The sequence below is a fragment of the Solanum dulcamara genome, chromosome 6 (assembly GCF_947179165.1).
Source record: "Solanum dulcamara chromosome 6, daSolDulc1.2, whole genome shotgun sequence".
Classification (NCBI taxonomy): domain Eukaryota; kingdom Viridiplantae; phylum Streptophyta; class Magnoliopsida; order Solanales; family Solanaceae; genus Solanum; species Solanum dulcamara.
The window spans coordinates 18,061,949-18,084,115 of record NC_077242.1 but is presented as its reverse complement, the minus strand read 5'-3'; the positions used below and the strand labels follow the sequence as shown (position 1 = coordinate 18,084,115).

Below are 22,167 nucleotides of genomic sequence, written 5' to 3'. Positions count from 1 at the left end.
ACTCGCTCGAAATTACACAACCAAAATAGGGTTTCTAGTTTCAATTTTGTAAAACCTTTAATCGTACAAAGCGAAGGGTCGTGTGGCATCAACAAGCAGTTTTCCCACCTATTTTAGAACACTTTTAGTCCCTGCAACACATTACCACGCACCTGCAGCCACACACCACAAGCATAACACCTTGCTTCGACTACAATTTAACTATAGCGACTCCAAGTTGGTTTGTTTCGAACGTCAAGCATATTTATGGAGTTTACATATTTCCAGACACTTACACAACATATAATACACTTCATAACCATACCATAAACTCCAAATTGAAAGGAAAACCTTTACCTTAACCTAAACTCATCAAACTCGCCAAAACTATCAAAACGTGAATTCTGGACAGCCTATTGTCTTGTATTGTCGCTTAATTTCGAAGGGGTAATTGAGGGAAACAAGATTTGTGGCCTCACTAAAAGTTATATACATGTGTCTTAGGATTGCATACAATTTCGAATCACCCCTACATTAATTTAGTACAAAAGGTATGCCAAAAATACCAACAGCAGTCCGTGTAGGATTTCCAAAACAAAATCTGAGAAGCACCTCCCCTATACTTCATCACCCTTTTTCGAGTAGAGAAAAGAAAAAATGGGTTTTAGAGGCTAAATAAAAGTTATAGAAATATGAAATATATTTTCAAAACATCTTGAATCACTCAAAACGAATATTTACACAAAGAGTTATACTAGTATTACTAACAGTAGTCCCATTTAAAAATGGGTTTGTTAACAAAAACAAAAATCTCCTTGTTGCCCCAATGATAAATTTTATGTTGTTAAACACCATTTCTTAACTGAAGAATACCTTAGACACTTAACATAAAGAATGAAATCGGAGTACTTACCTCAAAGCCATGGCTGTCGTAGCTCCTTTTTCTCTTCCTCAAGGTTTCTCATCTTTTTTCTAAGTATAAAAAGGATGGAAAATGAGGGCTTAGTCATAAGACTAAGTATATATAGCCTTCCCTAGGATGTGACATGTGGCATCCCCTATGGGTGACACGTGGCAGCCCCTAGGGTGCCACCTCATGCCATGCAACTAATCATACGCTGCCACGTGGCAGCATGGGGTCCACCCCAAGTAGGTGTGTCATATACTTGTCACCTGCTTGCTTTATTTTCGTGAGTTCGTAATCTCGTCGCACTTCAAGAACCTATGTAATCCTTGCTACGTAAGCTCGACATGTACTCTAGTAGCTTAGTTATGTAAGACGCCCAAGTTGGTATCTTACGTAAGTACATTGAGTCCTATGACTCATTACTTAGCCTCCAACTCCTTCTGATTTCTTTTAACCCTATTTCCAATCTACACTCTTATGGGGTATCACGTCCTCCATTTCTTAGAGTTATTTGATAGCAAGGTAGATAATCTAGGTCACATGGCACTTTCTACGAGACTTAATACAATGTCCCAAGGTACGAAAGTACAGGGTATAACATCATTCCCCCTTTTAGAACATTCTTCCTCGAATGTTAACTCATCTTATAGGATCTTACGAGGACTTTAGAAATTCTCTGTGCCGATTGTCACCCATAGACCTTTTATTCATCGACTCAACTAATCTAGAAGTTTAGATTTCCTGTAGACATGGGGAACACGTAAGGATATCTCTTCTCTATCTTTAAGTGCCCATTATGATTCTCTTGTTGTATTCATCCCCTTTGTATGCCCCTATTCTTTGATGTCATACTATTCAAAGTCCTTACTAATAATGCTCCACACTGTCTCCAATATCATGGCTTTTATCCATTTATTGTTGGCTTTTAGATATTATTAACTAGTGCCAGTATGGGATCTCACTTAAAGCCACTTTCCCACTTTAGGGTGTACCCATGTCACTATCTGTTTGTGTTCTACCGTACGCCTTTATTTCCAATTTTCTAATACATATGATTCTTTTCCAACACATTTGATCTACTGCACCACATCTATGCCTTCCTTTATATCATATATACCTTTGGTTTCCCATGTACGACAGCTTAACACACTCGTGAGGTGCTAATCTAGTCTAATTATTGGTACTCAAGTCACATAGCAATTTATTCGAAGCCACTTTCCATTCATTTTGATCAATAACTAGCTAGTGCTTATAGTCGTTTCCAATTCAAAATTAGGCAGTACTTATATTCTGACGCTTAGTGTCCCAAGCTTTGTCATAGTCCTAGCCTTACCCTAATGGGTACCGCTTGTCCCTTTAATAAATTCGAAGTGCATCAGTTGTTTTGCAAAGCTACATCCCCTATCTCAAAGGGTCTTATCATCTTTCATGGTGGAGTCACATATCCACAATACTTCTTTATACCAATAATGCCATGCAAGGCCAATGTATATATACATCCATATCATCTTATATCACAGCCGCACAGGGCTTCTCAGGGGGTCACCCATCCTGGTACTACTCTCGTCCAAGCACACTTAACTTCGGAGTTTTGATGGAATCTAGTGCGTTAATGCTGATATGATCGCATCCTGCCCCATGGGGCGCAGAGCTACCACAGAAGATGATGACCCAGCAGCTGATCCGGTAGGCCAAGCTGCACTGCCCAAGTTACCCTTATATTCTTATTACACGGACCACATCCTATCTTTAGCCACTTTCTCACTAAGCTTCACTTATTTTCATAATGATCCTCGTTATATTCACATGATATCCTATTCGCATTCAATTCTTTAGTATAACACTTCTTAACCTTTCTCACGCTTCCTACTATGGACTAATTAGACTCGGTGAGGTAAACGCACTTTACTTTTGTCTAAATCACCCCTTAGTCCCCCCCCCCAGTATTTTCCAGATTCTTTTTCCATGCCAATATTGACCTCCTCGTTACTATTACCATCACTTCAGTAATTAACTTATTTCTCAAGGTCAGCCATACTCGTAATTTAGTCAAATCTCATTCTTATTATAGACAAGGCATACTACAACCCTATTTCACATTCTCTTTTTATTTCTAAAAAAATTTGGGCAGAGTTTCCTCTATATTTTTTCTATCTCAATACCTGCACACAGAAAATACCAACAGTGCCTCATAAGGCCAGCACGCATAAAGATACACATATATATATCATATCACATCATATTGCAGCCTCACAGGGCGCCCAATATCAATAATAGTATAAAATGAGGGACTTACCTCACATATCCAACTCGAACTATGCCTGTTAGACCTTCCGTCCATATTTTCTTTCACTTTTCAACTTTATCTACTTTTTCCTTTCAATTTCTGACTTTACATGTCAATTGTATTTCCATACCTTACCTGGCACACATCTTTTGTGCCGTGGCTTATCTGCGTGCTTTGTAACTTCCCATATCGTCAGTCATTTCCTTTTATCGACATCGTCTTTCATCTGAAATCAAAGGTTAGTATAAGGAGTTCCATTTCCTATGACTCGACTTTATCGTACGACCTTAGATATGAAAAAAGGAAATATCCTAAATGTCCTATAGCCTCCTGTTTATAGATGTGGTGTGCAACACATCGATAATCAAGACTCTACTAGACATGGTCTGTAGATACTCTGACGAAGAAATGCTCTAATACCACTTCTCTCACGACCCAACCTCGTGGGCCGCGAATGGGGTCTGACCTGGTCCCCCATATACGTATCTAGTGGATGTAATGATCAATATAAGAACTATACATAAGAACCCTAGTGGGTAATAGCATTTTCATGCTTGTAGCCTCTTTCATTTGTATCTTATCATGAAAAGGCGTGCAAGATGACAAGACTGCCATAGTATCTTAATATTTATAATACATCATGTAGACATAACTGAACAGAACTTACACGTATAACCCACACATATGTCTACAGACCTCTAAGAACATTAATAGTAACATATGGCGGGACAGGGCCCCCGCCGTACACCTGAATAAACAAATATATATATAGGAGGTTTGGTACTACAACTCGGCTCTGAATCAATGGCGCTTCTTCCAAACTGGCTGAGTGGAATCCTAAGCTGGCGGACTCCCAAAACCTGTGTCTGTACCTGCGGGCATGAAACATAGCCCCCCGAGGAAAGGGGGTCAATATGACATATATACTGAGTATGTAAAACATAACACAACATATCCTAAAGCATATCTGAAACAAAAGTAGGGGATAAAACATCATAAGGAAATTACAGTTACCGTGGGGGTGCAGGGGACAAGTATAAAATTGAACAGAGTACTGTACCTGCACCTTACAAAGTAAGGTCATGTATATCATTATCACGTACCGTATCCAGCCCGCTTGGGGACCTGACATTACAAATGCATTATTTTATCATCGTAGGCATATGCATACTATTAGCGTTGTGGGATGTATAGTCTGATCCATATAGATATGATAGGTTAGTACCGAGGAACGTCTGGCCTGATCCCTACTTATATAATATGTTAGTGCCAAGGAGCATTCGTCCCAATCCATATATATAATACGTTAGTGCCGAGGATCATATGACCCGATCTCTATACATATAACATGTTAGTACCGAGGAACATATGGTCCGATCTCTATACATATAATAATGCATATTCGTGCACATAAAACCTGGTAACGTAACAACCATCTCCCGAATATCATCATAAGATGTGACAAAGAGTCTCTAGGTATAAGAGTTTACACATCCAATCATTACTCAGCCAATAGAAGGGTCGAGAAATAGGATTTTCACCACTTTAAGAATCCTAACCTCAAGAAGTGAGTACAAGTCATGATTTATACCCGAAACCTATAAATGGGATCACCTCTAACTCATACCATATATCGCTTCACTCATATCCTACTTTTTCAGAAAAAGGAAGGGATAGGTTTCACGTGTATTACTTTTTGTTAGGTAGAAGACTTACAAGTCCATAACTCAACTATCGCAGGAGTTCTAATATCAAAAAGTGAATTAGATTGACGAACCATACTCAGGGTTCTATGAATGGAATTATTCCCACATTACATACACAATACACTTAGGACTGAGATATGCCAACAGAAAAGAAATATAGACTTTACGTACTCCTCACTTCCTAACGTATGGAAGGCTTGAGAGGTCCTAGTTCAATTACTGTAAGAGTGCTTTCATTAAGAAGTAAATAAGGGTCGTGAATTACGCTTGGAATTTATAAGTAGATTTACCCTCAAGCTCATATCATTCACTACTTAACTTGAAAACATGCCAAAAGAAGAGAAAGAATAGGCTTTACATACATTACCTTTTATCATAAAAAAAACCTTAAAAAGGAACTAGCTTGACTATTACAGGAGTTCCACCATCATGAAGTGGATAATAATTATGAACTGTACTCGGAGCTTTATGAATGGAATAACTCTCAATTTCACATACATAATACTTACATCTAAGACATGCCAAAAGAGAAGAAAGGGTAGCTTCACATACCTTTTACGGACTTCTATTAATCGCGTTCGCGTTTTCGTCCTCCAAACCTATTTAACATAGAAGCAATATGAATATCAATCACTTTAGACTTTTCCAGCATCTTATATTACCTGTGAGTATTCACATTATTCATTTCCTCGCTCGCCTTCTCGACTAGTTCCTTAACTAGTTAAGGCGTTAACGGAAATCGGATAGTATCTCCCCTATAATGTGCCCTATTCGAATTTCTAATTACACTACTCATACATACAACCAACCAAATACAACAAACTACAGCATATGTTTAAGCAATTCATATCAATAATATACAATATAAACTCCAAACAACTCGCTCGAAATTACACAACCAAAATAGGGTTTCTAGTTTCAATTTTGTAAAACCTTTAACCGTACGAAGCAGGGGATTGTGTGGCTTCAACAATAATCTTCCCCACATATTTTAGAATACTTTTAGTTCCTGCAACACATCACCATGCACCTACAGCCACACACCACAAGCACAACACCTTGCTTTGACTATAATTTCACTATAACGACTCCAATTTGGTTTGTTTCGAACGTCAAGAATATTTATGGAGTTTACATATTTCTATACACTTACACAATGTATAATACACTTCATAACCACACCATAAACTCTAAATTGAAAGAAAAACCCTTACCTTAACCTAAACTCGTCAAACTTGCCAAAACTATCAAAATGTAAATTCTGGACAGCCTACTGTCTTGTATTGTCGCTTAGTTTCGAAGGGGTAATTGAGTGAAATAAGATTTATGGCCTCAATTAAAGTTATATACATGTGTCTTAGGGTTGCATACAATTTCGAATCACCCCTACAGCAATTTAGTACAAAAGGATATGCCAAAAATACCAACAGCAGTCCGTGTAGGATTTCCAAAATAAAATCTGGGCAGCACTTCCTCTATACTTCATCACCCTTTTTCGAGTAGAGAAAAGCAAAAATGGGTTTTATAGAATAAATGAAAGTTATATACCTATGTAATAGCTTTCCAAAACATCTTGAATCACTCAAAATGAAGCTTTACACAAGGATTTATACTAGTATTACTAACAGTAGTCCCATTTAAAAATGGGTTTGTTAACAAGAACAAAAACCTCCTCGTTGCCCCAATGATAAATTTTATGTTGTTAAACACCGTTGTTTAACTGAAGAATACCTTAGGCACTTAACATATGGAATGAAATCGGAGGACTTACCTCAAAGCAATGGCTATCGTAGCTCCTTTCTCTCTTCCTTAAGGTTTCTCATCTTTTTTTCTAAGTGTAAAAAGGATGGAAAATGAAGGCTTAGTCATAAGACTAAGTATATATAGCCTTCCCTAGGATGTGACACATGGAATCTCCTAGGGGTGACACTTGGCATCCCCTAGGGGTGCTACCTCACGGCATGCAACCAATCATACGCTGCCACGTGGCAGTGTGGGTCCACCCCAAGTAGGTGGGTCACCTAAGCCCAAGTAGGTGTGTCACCTACTTGTCATCTGCTTACTTCATTTTCGTGAGTTTGTAATCCGTCTCACTTCAAGAGCCTACGTAATCCTTGCTACGTAAGCTCGACATGTACTCCAGTAGATTAATTATGTAAGACTCCCAAGTCAGTAGCTTACGTAAGTACATTGAGTCCTATGACTCATTACTTAGCCTCCAACTCCTTCCGGATTCTTTTAACCCTATTTCCAATATTCACTCTTATGGGGCATCACGTCCTCCTTTTCTTAGAGTTATTTGATAGCATGGTAGATAATCTAGATCACATGGCACTTTCTATGAGACTTAATACAATGTCCCAAGGTACGAAAGTATGGGGTATAATATTAAACTCATAATTTTTCTAACTTAAAACTAATATCGACCTTCAGAGGTCAGTAAATACCAACCTCTGGAGGTCGATATTAAAATGTGATCAAGCTTTTTTTGACCTCATCTAGGAAGTCAGTATTTGATCGGTATTTCTAGGAATACCGACCTTAAGAAATTGGTATTCTGAGATATGTTTTCCCTTGTTTTAGTAGTGATTTAAGGCTGGTGAGTAAGTTCTTCTAAAGGTGTCACCCATAAAGGGAGTGATGAGATTTGGTAGGAAGGACAAGCTCAATCCTCGCTACATTGGCCCCTTCGAGATTCTTAACTATTTAGGGCCAATGGCTTATAGGTTGGATTTTCCACCTAGCCTATCTAGGGTCAATCCAGTGTTCTATATGTCCATGCTGAAGAAGTATCATGGGGATGGATATTATATCATCAAGTGAGACTCAATTTTGCTAGACAAAGATCTTCAGTATGAGGAAGAGCCAGTGACAATTCTAGATCGTGATGTCTGGAAGCTGAGGACCAAAGAAATTAAGTCCATGAAAGTTTAGTGGAAGCATCCTCCAGTAGTAAAAGTTAGTTTGGATATTGAAAAAGACATACGAGATAAGCATCTCCAGCTATTCATCGAATCAGGTACTATTTTTTCTCTGTCTTAGCCCCATTTTCCTAGTTGATCACTCAAGAACGAGTGATGGATAAATTGGTATCTATTGTAATGATATGTCCCATTATTAAGGATAAGCCTATGGGGAAGGAATTAGGCAAGAAAAAGTTCGAGTAGCAATTGGAAAATATTGAGCCTAGGCCAAGCTTAGACGTAATCTGAGTCAGTGAGGTTTAGGGTAATTTAGGCCAAATTCTCAGAACTCAGAACAATGGCCTTGGCGCTGTAAGGGCGCGTCGCGCCACTATCGCGCTAAAAACATACCTCAGTAGTTTGGTCTCTGGCGTGGTGCGCCACTACGAGGTGTGCAGGTTTTAGGCGTATTCAGCCTGGCGATGCGCCACTATCGCGCCAAGTGCATTTTTAGCCTATTTTCAGAACTTTTGCGGAGGGGTAATTTGGGAACTTACCCAAATTATATATATGTTACCCTTGGTCTTTTGGGAACCCATTCTTGCAGCCTCACTCTCTCTCTAAAAAGCCCTAGGAGCTTCTCTCTCTCTCTCTTCTTCTTCTTCTCTATTTCCAACAAAAAGAGTCCAAGAGCTTCAAGATTTGAGTCCTCCATTAAAGACCCAACCACAAGGTTTTCTTCAAGTCTTCACTAAGGTATGTAAGGCTATCCAAAACATGGGTTGAGTCCACCCATGTGTCCTATTCTTTCTTTGAGGTTAGATGTTCATGAAAATGGAGTTTCTTGGTATGGTCTAAGTTTAAATGAGTTTTGTCTCCTATTTATTTGATTCTATATGTATTGATGTTGTTGAGTTAAGAAGTTCCCAAAATGAGCCTTTATGTGAGTATGAGTTGATGAAAATGAGTTGTTAAGTATGTTCTATTGATCTTCTTGACTATGTAGATTTTGATAAAGGATGCTATTTTCTCAAAAATGTTGCTTATTATAAAAATGTAAATTTAGAGTCTTGAAATTGTGATGAGTCTCAAAGATTTCTCATATGGATGGAGGAAATGATTGATTATATCTAGATGTTGCTATATATGTGCATTTAAATTTTCTTTTGAAGGATATGATTGAGATTGATCGGATAGTATGATTGAGAGATATTTGATTGTGATAGAGTTGATGAGATGACAAGGTTGTAATGAGACTTATCAATGTGATTTGATTGAGTTGATTGGATGGAGTTTTATGAGCATTGAGTCTTGGGAGGAGTATCAAGCACCGAATTGGGCAAGAGTATAGTCCATACTCAAACCCAATAACTGCATCGCCAAACGTAGGAGGGATGGAACCGTTAAAGTCGGATGCTTCCCCGAGAGATTTGTCCTGACATTATAGGACTTGGTTGGATTGGATCCATGATTGGTTGATTCGTTCATGCCCTGGCAAGGTATGAATAGACGCGGCAACAACGTCGGTTTGTTATACTTTTACTGGCTCATAAGTGATGGTTGTCGGTTAAGAGAAACTCTCAAATAGGTCTTGATAGTACTCTGAGTCAGATTGAGTTGAATTGTATGTGATTGGTACCATCAAAATCATATTCTTGTTTAGACTTAGGACATTTGATTGAGTGGTTATTCCTCTTGAGTTGAGCTTCCGAGTTGATTAATTCTTCCTTGATGTTCGTTGTATTCGGCCATTTTACATACTCGTACATTCCATGTACTGATGCCATTTGGCCTGCATCATTTCATGATGCAGAGACAGGTACTAGAGATCATCAACCGGCGCTCCGTTTAATATCCACATACACCCTCAGCTAGTTGGTGAGTCCTCCTAGTTTCCAGAGGATGTTGAGCCTTCATGTACAGTTTTGTTGACATTTCCTTTACTTTGATTGTTGGTAACCATGGACTTGTCATTGGCACCTCTTAGACTTTGATAGAGGCTTCATAGACTGGAGTGTGGGGAGGTCGAACTGTTATTTTGAGGAGTCTTATTTTATTGTCTTGTTGGATTGTAAATGTTTGGCCTTCGGCCCCCATATATGAATAGTATTTCTTTAATTGAGTTTTCCGCTAAGAGAATGTGATTGATTGAATGTGTGACTGGACCAGGTGGTTCGCTCGGAGGTCAGAAATGGCCTTCGAGTGCCGACCACGCCTAGGGTACCCTCCCGGGGCGTGACAAATATGGTATCAGAGCACAGAGTTCAAGTGTCCTAGGGAGTCTATGAAGCCGTGTCTAGTAGAGTCTTGCTTATGGGTATGTTGTGCACCACACTTATAAGCAGGAGGCTATAGGACATTAGGAATTGTTTCACTTCTTTCATACTCTGACTTCGTGCGATAGAGTTAAAACTCTATAAGACTCTTTTCTAATTCGTGCATTTGTACGTTACAGATAATGCCTCCAAAACGTACTACTAGCCAGAGGAATGTTGATAACGCCGAGAGGCCCCCGTTCGAGGCACGCCCGGCAAGGGCTAGAGGCCGACCTGCGAGATACTCGGAGGCACCCCAAGTGCCAGCTACTCCACCTGCACCCACATCAGAGGCAGAATTTCGAAGGGCAATTGCAATGCTCACGCAACTAATGGCTGCCCGAAGTGGTAATCAGAGTTCGCCGACTCTTAGCTCTAGCTCCCAAGAGCCATCTGCTTCCACTAGAATTAGAGACTTTCTGAGGATGAATTCGCCAGCATTCACGGGTTCTAAGGTCGATGAAGATCCCCAAAACTTTATCGATGAGATGTGGAAGATTCTGAAAGCTATGCATGCTATGGAAATCAAGGGGGTCGAGTTGGTGTCTTATCAACTCAAAGATGTGGCAAACATTTGGTATAACTAATGGGAACAAGGTAGGGGCGAGGATGCCGAACCTGCTAGGTGGGATGAATTTGAGGGAGCCTTTCTTGACCACTTCTTTTCCCGAGAATTGAGGGAGGCAAAAGTGGAGGAATTTGTGAATCTGAAGCAGGAGAGTATGACTGTTAAGGAGTACGGCCTGAAGTTCATCCAGCTGTCCAGGTATGCTCCCAAAATGGCCCCAGATATGAGGTCAAAGATAAGGAAGTTTGTCTCCGGCTTGGGGAGACATGTGAAGAAGGAATGCAAAGTGGCGTTGTCAATCTCCGATATAGATATTTCAAGGTTAATGGTGTACGCCCAACAGGTGGAAGAGGAGAAGAGGAAAGAAAGAGAGGAACATCTGAGCAAAAAGGCAAGATCAGTTGGGCATGAGAATGAGAAGAGGCAAAGCAAGGGCAACAGGTCCTTCTTCCAGAAGAGGCCTTCCAACTATGCCTCATCTACCGCCAGTGCACCGATGCCGCAGAACAGGTATGATCGGCAGGGACAAGGTCGCCAGAATCTCAGACCCCAGGGTTCTCAATCCCAAGCTAGCATGGGTCAAGGTGCGCAAGGGAAGCCACCATGCGTCAAGTGTGGTAAGCTTCACTTGGGAGAGTGCAGAGAGGGAAGGATGGGTTGTTATAAATGCGGCCAAATAGACCATTTTCAGAAGGAGTGTCAGCATGGGGGAACAGAGCCCAGTTCTCTACCACCGCACCACCAACTAGGGGTAATCAGAGGGGCGCTACTTCAGGTACGAGTGAAGGTACAAACCGCCTATATGCTATGGGCAGTCGCCAAGATCAGGAGAACTCTCCAAACGTCGTGACGGGTATGATTCGAGTCTCTTCTTTTGATTATTATGTATTGATGGATTCGGGTGCCACCCTATCTTTTGTGACTCTTTATGTGGCTAGTAAATTCAATAAAATTCCTGAACGTCTTCTTGAGCCTTTTAGTGTGGCCACTCCTGTCAATGATTCCGTCTTAGCTGAGAGAGTCTATAGAGATTGTACTGTGTCCATTTATCACAGGGATACCTTGGCCGACTAGTTGAGTTGGACATGGTTGATTTTGACGTGATCCTTGGCATGGACTGGCTCTATGTCTGTTATGCCTCTATTGATTGTAGAACTCAGATTATCACGTTTAAATTCCTGAATGAGGCTGTCATAGAGTGGAAGGGTAGTCCTGTTGCACCTAAGGGTAAGTTTATTTCATACCTTAGGGCTAGGAAGCTAATCTCAAAAGGGTGTGTTTATCATATTGTCCGAGTGAAAGATGACAGCATTGAGTCTCCATCCTTTGAGTCGGTTCCGATTGTCAACGAGTTTCCGGATGTCTTTCCTGAAGATCTGCCTGGAGTCCCTCTTGATAGGGAGATTGACTTTGGGATTGATATTCTTCCTGATACCCAGCCTATCTCAATTCCTCCATATAGAATGGCCCCAGCTGAGTTGAGAGAGTTGAAGGAGCAGTTGAAGGACTTAGTAGATAAGGGATTTATTAGGCCGAGTATCTCACCATGGGGAGCTCCGGTCCTATTTGTTCGAAAGAAAGATGGGTTCCTTAGAATATGTATTGACTACATGCAGTTGAATAAGGTCACCGTAAAGAACAAATACCCTCTCCCCAGAATAGATGATTTATTTGATTAGCTTCAGGGTGCCACGTGTTTCTCAAAGATAGACTTGAGATCTGGTTACCACCAGTTGAAGGTGAGAGAATGTGATATTCCGAAGACTGCTTTCCAGACTCGTTATGGCCACTTTGAATTTTTGGTCATGTCCTTTGGATTGACAAATGCCCCTGCGGCTTTTATGGATCTCATGAACCGAGTATTCAAACCATATGTTGATATGTTTGTGATTGTATTCATAGATGATATTCTGGTTTACTCCAAGAATGAGGAGGAGCATGCCCATCATCTTAGGGTCGTCTTGCAAACTTTGAGAGACCAGGTATTGTATGCAAAGTTCTCCAAATGTGAATTTTGGCTTGCATCAGTGGCCTTCCTAGGCCACATTATATCTGGAGATGGTATTCAGGTTGATATTCAGAAAATTGAGGCAGTAAAAAGTTGGCCTAGACCCATATCCCCGACAGAGATAAGGAGCTTCTTGGGTTTGGCTGGCTATTATCGAAGGTTTGTAGAGGGATTCTCATCCATATCATCACCATTGACTAAGCTGACTCAAAAGAAGGCTAAGTTCCAATAGTCTGATGCTTGTGAGGAGAGTTTTCAGAAATTGAAGATCAAGCTAACCACTGCTCCTATTCTAACCTTGCCCGATGGTACAGAGGGTTGTATGATCTATTGTGATGCATCCAGAATTGGTTTGGGTTGTTTGTTGATGCAAAGGGGAAGGTGATAGCCTATGCTTCAAGACAGCTTAAGGTTCACGAGAGGAATTACCCAACTCATGACCTTGAGCTGGGAGCTGTGGTGTTTGCACTTAAAATCTGGCGCCACTACCTGTATGGAGTTCATATTGATGTATTCACCGATCACAAGAGCTTGCAATACGTCTTTACCTAGAAGGAACTCAACCTGAGGCAAAGGAGATGGCTTGAGCTACTCAAGGACTATGATATGAGCATCATCTACCATCCAGGTAAAGCTAATGTTGTTGCTGATGCTCTTAGCAGGTTGTCTATGGGTAGCACTGCCCACATGGAGGAAGGAAGGAGAGAATTGGTGAAGGAGGTACACAGATTAGCCCGAGTGGGAGTTCATCTAGAAGAGAAAAATGAAGGCGGTGTCACTGTTCAGGATGGGTCTATGTCCTCACTTGTGGCAGAGGTAAAGGACAAGCAAGACCAAGATCCCGTCCTTCTCCAATTGAAGGGAGTTGTTCACAAACAAGAGGTAATAGTTTTTACCTAAGGGGGAGATAGTGTGTTGAGGTACCAAAATAGATTGTGTGTGCCGGATGTCGATGATGTTCGAGAGAGGATCATGGCTGAAGCGCATAGTTCCAAGTACTCTATTCATCCAGGCTCCACGAAAATGTATCATGATTTGAGGGAAATGTATTGGTTGAGTGGGATGAAGAGGGATATTGCGGAATTTGTTTCCAAGTGCTCGAATTGCCAACAGGTGAAAGTTGAGCATCAAAGGCCATGTGGTTTAGCTCAAAATATAGAAATTCCAGAATGGAAGTGGGAAATGATCAACATGGACTTTATTACAGGTCTACCAAGGTCTTGAAAGCAATATGATTCGATTTGGGTGATTGTGGATAGAATGACGAAATCGGCTCACTTCTTGGCGGTTAAGACTACTGACACCGCAGAGGATTATGCAAAGTTGTACATACTTGAAATCGTCAGATTGCATGGGGTCCCTTTGTCTATCATCTCAGACAGAGGAGCTCAATTCACTTTCCAATTTTGGAAATTCTTTCAGAAGGGATTAGGTTCGAGGGTGAACTTGAGTACAGCCTCCCATCCCCAGACAGATGGCCAAGCAGAGCGCACCATCCAGACATTGAAAGATATGTTGAGGGCATGTGTGCTTGACTTCAAGGGAAATTGGGATGATCACTTACCTCTCATAGAGTTTGCATACAACAATAGCTATCATGCAAGCATTCAAATGGCTCCTTATGAAGCTTTATATAGGAGGAGGTGTAGATCTCTCATTGGGTGGTTTAAAGTTGGTGAAGCCGAGTTGATTGGGCCTGACCTTTTTCATCAAGCCATGGAGAAGGTGCGAGTTATTCGAGAGAGGCTAAAGACAGCCCAAAGCCACCAAAAATCTTACACCGATGTGAGGAGGAGAGACTTAGAGTTTGAAGTGGATGATTTGATGTATTTGAAAGTGTCACCCATGAAGGGTGTCATAAGGTTTGGGAAGAAGGGGAAGCATAGTCCTCGATATATTGGTCCTTACCATATCTTGAGGCGGATTAGGAGTGTTGCTTATGATTTGGAGTTGCCTTCAGAGCTAGCCTCTATTCATCCGGTATTCAACGTTTCGATGTTGAAAAAGTGCTTGGGCTATCCCTCATTGGTAGTCCCCATTGATAGCATTGGAATTAAGGATAGCTTGTATTATGAAGAGGTTCCGGTCCAAATTCTTGATCGCCAAGTTCGCAAACTGAGGAACAAAGCAGTCGCCTCAGTCAAAGTCCTGTGGAGAAACCAATTTGTTGAGAAATCCACATGGGAAGCGGAGGAAACCATGAAATCTAAATATCCCCATCTATTCGTGCCTACCGATGAAAATGTTGAAGGTAATGTCCATTTCCTTGATTTGAATTCATTTGTGGATCTTGAGTCTTGATTGATAATTGATTGAGAATTTGACTGATTGAATGACTGAGTTTTGATTGTGATTTGCACCCCAAGTTTATTCTTGATTTCTCGTCATTCGAGGACAAATGATCCCAAGGGGGAGATAATGTAACACCCTTCAAAATTTTTCCAAAGATTCGGACCCTTCTTGTGTTCGGGAGGGGTCGAACCCGAGCATCTTGAAGTATATTCGTGAGTTAAGATGAATCTCTGAGGGACCGAGCAGTGTTAGAGGTGATGTGGGGTCACCAAGGACCCCTAAGACCGAGCTAAGTCCAAAAGATCTATCGTGGCTAAGTTTAGGATGAGTTCGTATAAGGGTCGACTTTTAACGACCCTATCATTTGAAGGACGACAATCTGGGTGGCCCATGCCCCATCAAATCAAAGGTCGTTGAGTCTTCTTTCCAACGCCACTAAGAATAAAACTTTTGGAGTTCGGAGTCAAAAGGTATGACGATCCTAAAATGAACTAGCACAGCAGAGATTTTCAAGCCTGGGTTGCAATTGCTAGAAAATAGGGCTTGACGCCACAGTGGCGTGATGCGCCACTATCGCGCCAGAAACATGCCTCAGTAGTTTGGGCTCTGGCGCGGCGCGCCACTAAAAGTTGTGCAGGGTTTTTTAGGCCAAATTCCCAGAACTCAGAACAATGGCCTTGGCGCTGTAAGGGCGCGACGCGCCACTATCGCGCCAAAAACATGCCTCAGTAGTTTGGTCTCTGGCGTGGCGCGCCACTACGAGGTGTGCAGGTTTTAGGCGTATTCAGCCTGGCGCTGCAATGGCGCGATGCGCCACTAGCGCGCCAGGTGCGTTTTTAGCCTATTTTTAGAACTTTTGTGGAGGGGTAATTTGGGAACTTACCCAAATTATATATATGTTACCCTTGGTCTTTTGGGAACCCATTCTTGCAGCCTCACTCTCTCTCTAAAAAGCCCTAGGAGCTTCTCTCTCTCTCTCTTCTTCTTCTTCTCCATTTCCAACAAAAAGAGTCCAAGAGCTTCAAGATTTGAGTCCTCCATTGAAGACCCAACCACAAGGTTTTCTTTAAGTCTTCACTAAGGTATGTAAGGCTATCCAAAACATGGGTTGAGTCCACCCATGTGACCTATTCTTTCTTTGAGGTTAGATGTTCATGAAAATGGAGTTTCTTGGTATGGTCTAAGTTTAAATGAGTTTGTCCCCTATTTATTTGATTCTATATGTATTGATGTTGTTGAGTTAAGAAGTTCCCAAAATGAGCCTTTATGTGAGTATGAGTTGATGAAAATGAGTTGTTAAATATGTTCTATTAATCTTCTTGACTATGTAGATTTTGATAAAGAATGTTATTTTCTCAAAAATGTTGCTTATTATAAAAATGTAAATTTAGAGTCTTGAAATTGTGATGAGTCTCAAAGATTTCTCATATGGATGGAGGAAATGATTGATTATATCTAGATGTTGCTATATATGTGCATTTAAATTTTCTTTTGAAGGATATGATTGAGATTGATCGGATAGTATGATTGAGAGAGATTTGATTGTGATAGAGTTGATGAGATGACAAGGTTGTAATGAGACTTATCAATGTGATTTGATTGAGTTGATTGGATGGAGTTTTATGAGAATTGAGTCTTGGGAGGAGTATCGAACACCGAATTGGGAAAGAGTATAGTCCATACTCGAACCCAATAACTGCGTCGCCAAACGTAGGGGGATGGAACCGTTAAAGTCGGATGCTTCCCCGAGAGATTTGTCCTGACATTATAGGACTTAGTTGGATTGGATCCATGATTGGTTGATTCGTTCATGCCCTGGCAAGGTATGAACGGACGCGGCAATAACGTCGGTTTGTTGTACTTTCATTGGCTCATAAGTGATGGTTGTCGGTTAAGAGAAACTCCCAAATAGGTCTTGATAGTACTCTGAGTCAGATTGAGTTGAATTGTATGTGATTGGTACCGTCTAAATCATATTCTTATTTAGACTTAGGACATTTGGTTCGTTTCATGATGCAGAGACAAGTACTAGAGATCATCAACCGGCGCTCCGTTGAAGATCCACATACACCCTCAGCTAGTTGGTGAGTCCTCCTAGTTTCCGGAGGATATTGAGCCTTCATGTACAGTTTTGTTGTCATTTCCTTTACTTTGATTGTTGGTAGCCATGGACTTATCATTGGCACCTCTTAGACTTTGATAGAGGCTTCATAGACTGGAGTGTGGGGAGGTCGAACTGTTATTTTGAGGAGTCTTATTTTATTGTCTTGTTGGGTTGTAAATGTTTGGCCTTCGGCCCCCATATATGAATAGTATTTCTTTAATTGAGTTTTTCGCTAAGAGAATGTGATTGATTGAATGTGTGACTGGACCAGGTGGTTCGTTCGGAGGTCAGAAATGGCCTTCGAGTGCCGGCCACGCCTAGGGTACCCTCCCGGGGCGTGACACTAGTGCAGTTCCTCACTATCATTCCACGAATTCTATCACCAGGTAAGTTAATTACTCCTGTACTTTGTAATTTGATTCTTAAAACTTAGAATCATAGTTGATCATCATTGGGGGAGGTTTTGGCCTGAACATTATGGTGGAAAAATCCCTAGTTGGTCATTAGGATCATGGGTTTGTCCAAGGGTTGGAATTTTGTTAGAATTCAGATAAATTAGGCCATTTTATTGATCCTCTGCATATGTGTGAATGTATTTAGACCAAGAACAAGCCGAATGAACTCAGAAAGGGAAAGCTCCAACAGTTTAGAGTTTCCAAAAGCTTGATTTCGAGATAGGTGATGGTTTTGTCTTCCCATATATATTATATGTGCTTGATAGTTTCTTCATTTATATGCATACATGTATGTAAATAGGGAAAGATGAAATGAAACATGTAAAATGATTGTTTACTGTCTATGGCTTGCTATGAACCTATTCTTGATAATTATGACTGTTGAAACCATTCACTGTATTTTTGGTTGTGTCGTGTTTTCTTGGATCGGGTGTCACATTCCGATATATATTTGGATCAGGTGTCATGTTCCATCACATATTTGGATTGGATCTCATGTTCCGATACAACATTGGATCAGATGTCACATTCCGACACACTAATAGGTGAAGTGTGGGTTCCATGAGAGGACTATTCCTGACTGTGTTATGAAATTAAGACTGGTAACTTGTGTATTCTATGTATATGTGTTTTTACTGGTAGTGTAAGTTCTTGTTCATATTTTACTTAATGGCTAGCCGTGTGATCCTATCAATACTTCATTATTTTTATGATGATTCTGCATTTGTTCTTTCTTTGTTGAGTACAAGGCATCTTCATGCATCTTATGAGAGACCTCGAGTAGATAATCGTTAAATTATATAATTCAAGGGTGAGTCATGTCTTTTAGGCTGCCATGAGTTCTTCTTATATCTTGGTCCATCCTTCCCAAACTTAGACTTTCAGATATTATTGTTTTATGGCTTTCGGGGTTGCACCCCCTTTTTTTTAGACTTGATATTTTATTTAGAGTTTTGGTACAATGACCTTTAGTTCCTAGGTGTTAACTTTCCGCATATTCTACTTGAATTGGCTGAGTTTATGGGGACTCAACACCCTTTCTATATTTACACCTGCTTTCCTATCTTTAAATGCTTTTATTCATTGAGAATGTTGATTTTGGGGTGTGCTATCGGTTCTCCCACCGGAGGGTTAGGTTGGGTGTCAATCACAACGGGTCAGATTCGTGACAAACGGGTCGAACACCATTGTAGCGAGTGTTAAGTTATAGAATTCAAGCTTGACCCATGTCTTTTAGGCTAACATGAGTTCTTCTTATATATTGGTCCATCCTTCCATGACTTAGACTTTCAGACATTGTTGTTTTATGGATTTTGGGGTTGCAGCCCCCTTCTTTTTAGGCTTGATATTTTATTTAGAGTTTTGGTACAATGACCTTCAGGTCCTATGTGTTAAATTTTCGCATATTCTAATTGAATTGGCTGAGTTTATGGGGACTCGGCACCCTTTCTATATTTAAACATGTTTTCGTATCTTTAAATGCGTTTATTCATTGAGAATGTCGACTTTGGGGTGTGCTATCGGTTCCCCCACCAGATGGTTAGTGTGGTGCCAATCACGATATTTCTTGAATTAATTTTAGACTTAGTTCCAATTAATCCAATAAAATTTAAATGATTAAATTCTTATTATAAGGTAAATGTAATTCTTTATTCTTAATTAGGTAAATTTTGAACTGTGAAATTGTTTGTTGTTATATATAGGTGATCTGGATGCATGTTACTTCAATTTATGTGAAGATCTTACACAAGTTTTTATATAAGAATTTGAACTTCAATAGAATTCAATATCATAATAATTACGAATATTCCTCATACAGTATATAAATGATATAATATCAACAAATAGAAACATACCACAACTATTAACACATTTATTTTAGTAAAATAAGATTAGAATCCAATTTCAATACAAATACATGATGGAACCCTTACAATGAAAGCTGAATACATAAATTATACAAGGTTCATAATCCATTTCTCACTCTCTCTCTCTCTCTCTTTTTATTCTGTATGTGAGTGCTTGTCGCTCACAAATCACTTGAAAGTTCCATGAAATTATTCAGCTCAAAAAATTTCGATCGCGATTTCAGATTTAAATCATGGTCGATCAAGGGGAATTTGCTCGTCCATTGGATGTTTTAGCAGTAAGAGAGAGTAGGTGTAAAGAGAGAGAGAGAAAGAGAGTTAGTAGTAGGAGAATAGACATAAACAAGAGGTCTATTTCACTTTCTTGCATTGTGGTCAGTATCTTTAATTTTTGATATACAGAAACATACTACAAAGATAGAACATCATGGCATATTTATTGTGTTGAAGACACATATATGAGCTAACCCTAATTGAATTATATATTATTACTTATTAAATAAGTTTAAGATTTTGATAATATTTACAGGTCATTGATGGCTCTTGTGAATATTGAGATGAGAAAACGAGAAAGACGACAGACAACTACTAATTAAATTGTCAACCACCACCAATCAGATAAACCTGCAAGTAGTTTTATTTTTCTATAAAATAGAAAGTCAATTTAGTTCATTTATACATCAGTTTGAAGGTGAATAACATATCAGTTACACGTTATTGAAATGAGGCTTTGTCATGTCAAGGAAATGTTTTGAAAGTCTCCAAGGATAGACTTTCTTTTTCTTAATTAATGATAAATCTTTCTAAACATAAATTTATTCCCCTGAATATATCAGGCAAAAGAGTTACTTGTCTTGGGTACTTGATGTTGAAATTCATCTTAATGCGACGAGTCTAGCAGACACCATCATAAGATAAAAACGGACATCAAATCAAGATCGTGCCTAGGAAATGATATTCCTTCATCATCACCTTGATAAGGGCTTGAAATTGGAATAACTCACAGTTAAAGATCCTCTTTTACTATGATAAAATTTGAAAGATAGATGTGATCACCTAAAGATAGGCATTCTTTCACAGGCATGTTTTGCTTGGATCCATTTAAGGCTACAAGATTTTAAATTTATCTGTGAGTTATTCTTCAATTTTTAGAATTATTTCACTGTTGGAATTATGTGATGAAAATATCACTGATCCTGATAAGCTTTCACCACGTTTCATGCCTCGAAAGTGCTCTTGTAGCAACAATATGGAGAGATAGGAATAAAAAAAAATCTGAACTAATTTCATATCTTGTAGCTGAACAATTATAGGATATTAATGAATAATGATGAAAATCAACCTACTAATTCTAGTTCATTCCCTAAAGTGAAAGAGACAAACTTCCACCAAACTAAGCATGGAAAATATTGTTGCCTCAGTCATAGTCATTGCCCTAGTTATGGACATGATTGAGGGAAGAACTCTAATCATGGATAGAATGGCCGGTGAAAGCAGATTTCCCTTTTTCAGTCCTCTTGAGGATTGAAAAGAACAAAGAATTGTTTTAACAAATATAAAATACCAGTTATTCGATATCAATTTCCACATCATGTCAATTATAATTTCTTAAAAACTATACTTTCTTAGAAGAATGAAGAAAACTCAAGAAACTCTTTCATAAGCCTTGGCATATCTAACTTCACCATCACATGCATTGTACAATTTACTTTTCTTGTTGATGTCTCCTATAATCTCTTAAGCCAAGAGTACATTCCTTGTTATGCTTTTCTTCTACTTTTGTTTTCCCCACAAAATCTGTTTGGCTTTTGGAGATCAGCCCTGGTAATACTACCACTAGAAATTGTACCTACTATTGAAAGTCTAGATGCACTATTTATTATTAAATGCTTGTTTTCAATTTAATCAATGACAATCAGGTCGGCTCTACATGAAGGCAAGTGAAGCCACCCCAAATATATAATACTAATATGGGTTGTGGTGCGGTGGTAGGATTGCTTCACCTTTAACAAGAGGTCTCAGGTTCGAGCCCTGGGTATGGAGAAAATTTTGTTGGAAGCGTCACCTCCGAATGGCCCTACAGTGCGCGATCCAAATTTAATCAGGGCACAATACGGACTCCGGACACTGGTTGGAGAAAAGAAAAAAAAAAAGCCACCCCAAATATTAAAAAGGCCCCAAAAATATGAAACAATGTATAATTATATATAACATATATAATTTATTATGCAATTATTAATAAAAGATTTTTAAATTTTATCATTTTAATTTAACTCAGTTCTTTAAAAAAAAAATCTCTATGCATAGTCTACTTTCCATGTTTATGACGCTTTTATTTTTTAATTCAACTTTGTTTCTCTAAATAAGCTATTTTATTTTGTCATTTTTATTGATCCATACATGAGAAAACGAGTTATTTTTTGTCTCATCTTTTAACTAAGAAATCTCGAGATAAGCGTCGCAAGATTCAATACTCGGTGAATAGGCTAGCCCTTCTATTTCTTTTTCCACTTAAATAGGCTTGGTACCCAGGCCATTCAAAAGAAAAGAAGCTTCAAATACCTCGGGTCTATTATACAGGAAGATGGGGATATCGATGACGATGTTTCACACCGCATCAGTGCAGGGTGGATGAAATGGAGGCTCGCCTCCGGAGTGCTGTGTGACAAGAAAGTGCCACCAAAACTCAAAGGCAAGTTCTATAAAGTGGTGGTTAGACCGACCCTATTGTACGGGGTGGAGTGTTGGCCAATCAAGAAACTCCATGTCCAGAAA

At 39.6% G+C, this 22,167-nt stretch overlaps 1 pseudogene; it reads right to left on the bottom strand.

Annotated features, from left to right (window-relative positions):
* Positions 1-2,397: 2,397 nt before the first annotated feature.
* On the bottom strand, positions 2,398-2,518 carry LOC129893598 (5S ribosomal RNA; annotated as a pseudogene).
* Between the last annotated feature and the right edge of the window lie 19,649 nt (positions 2,519-22,167).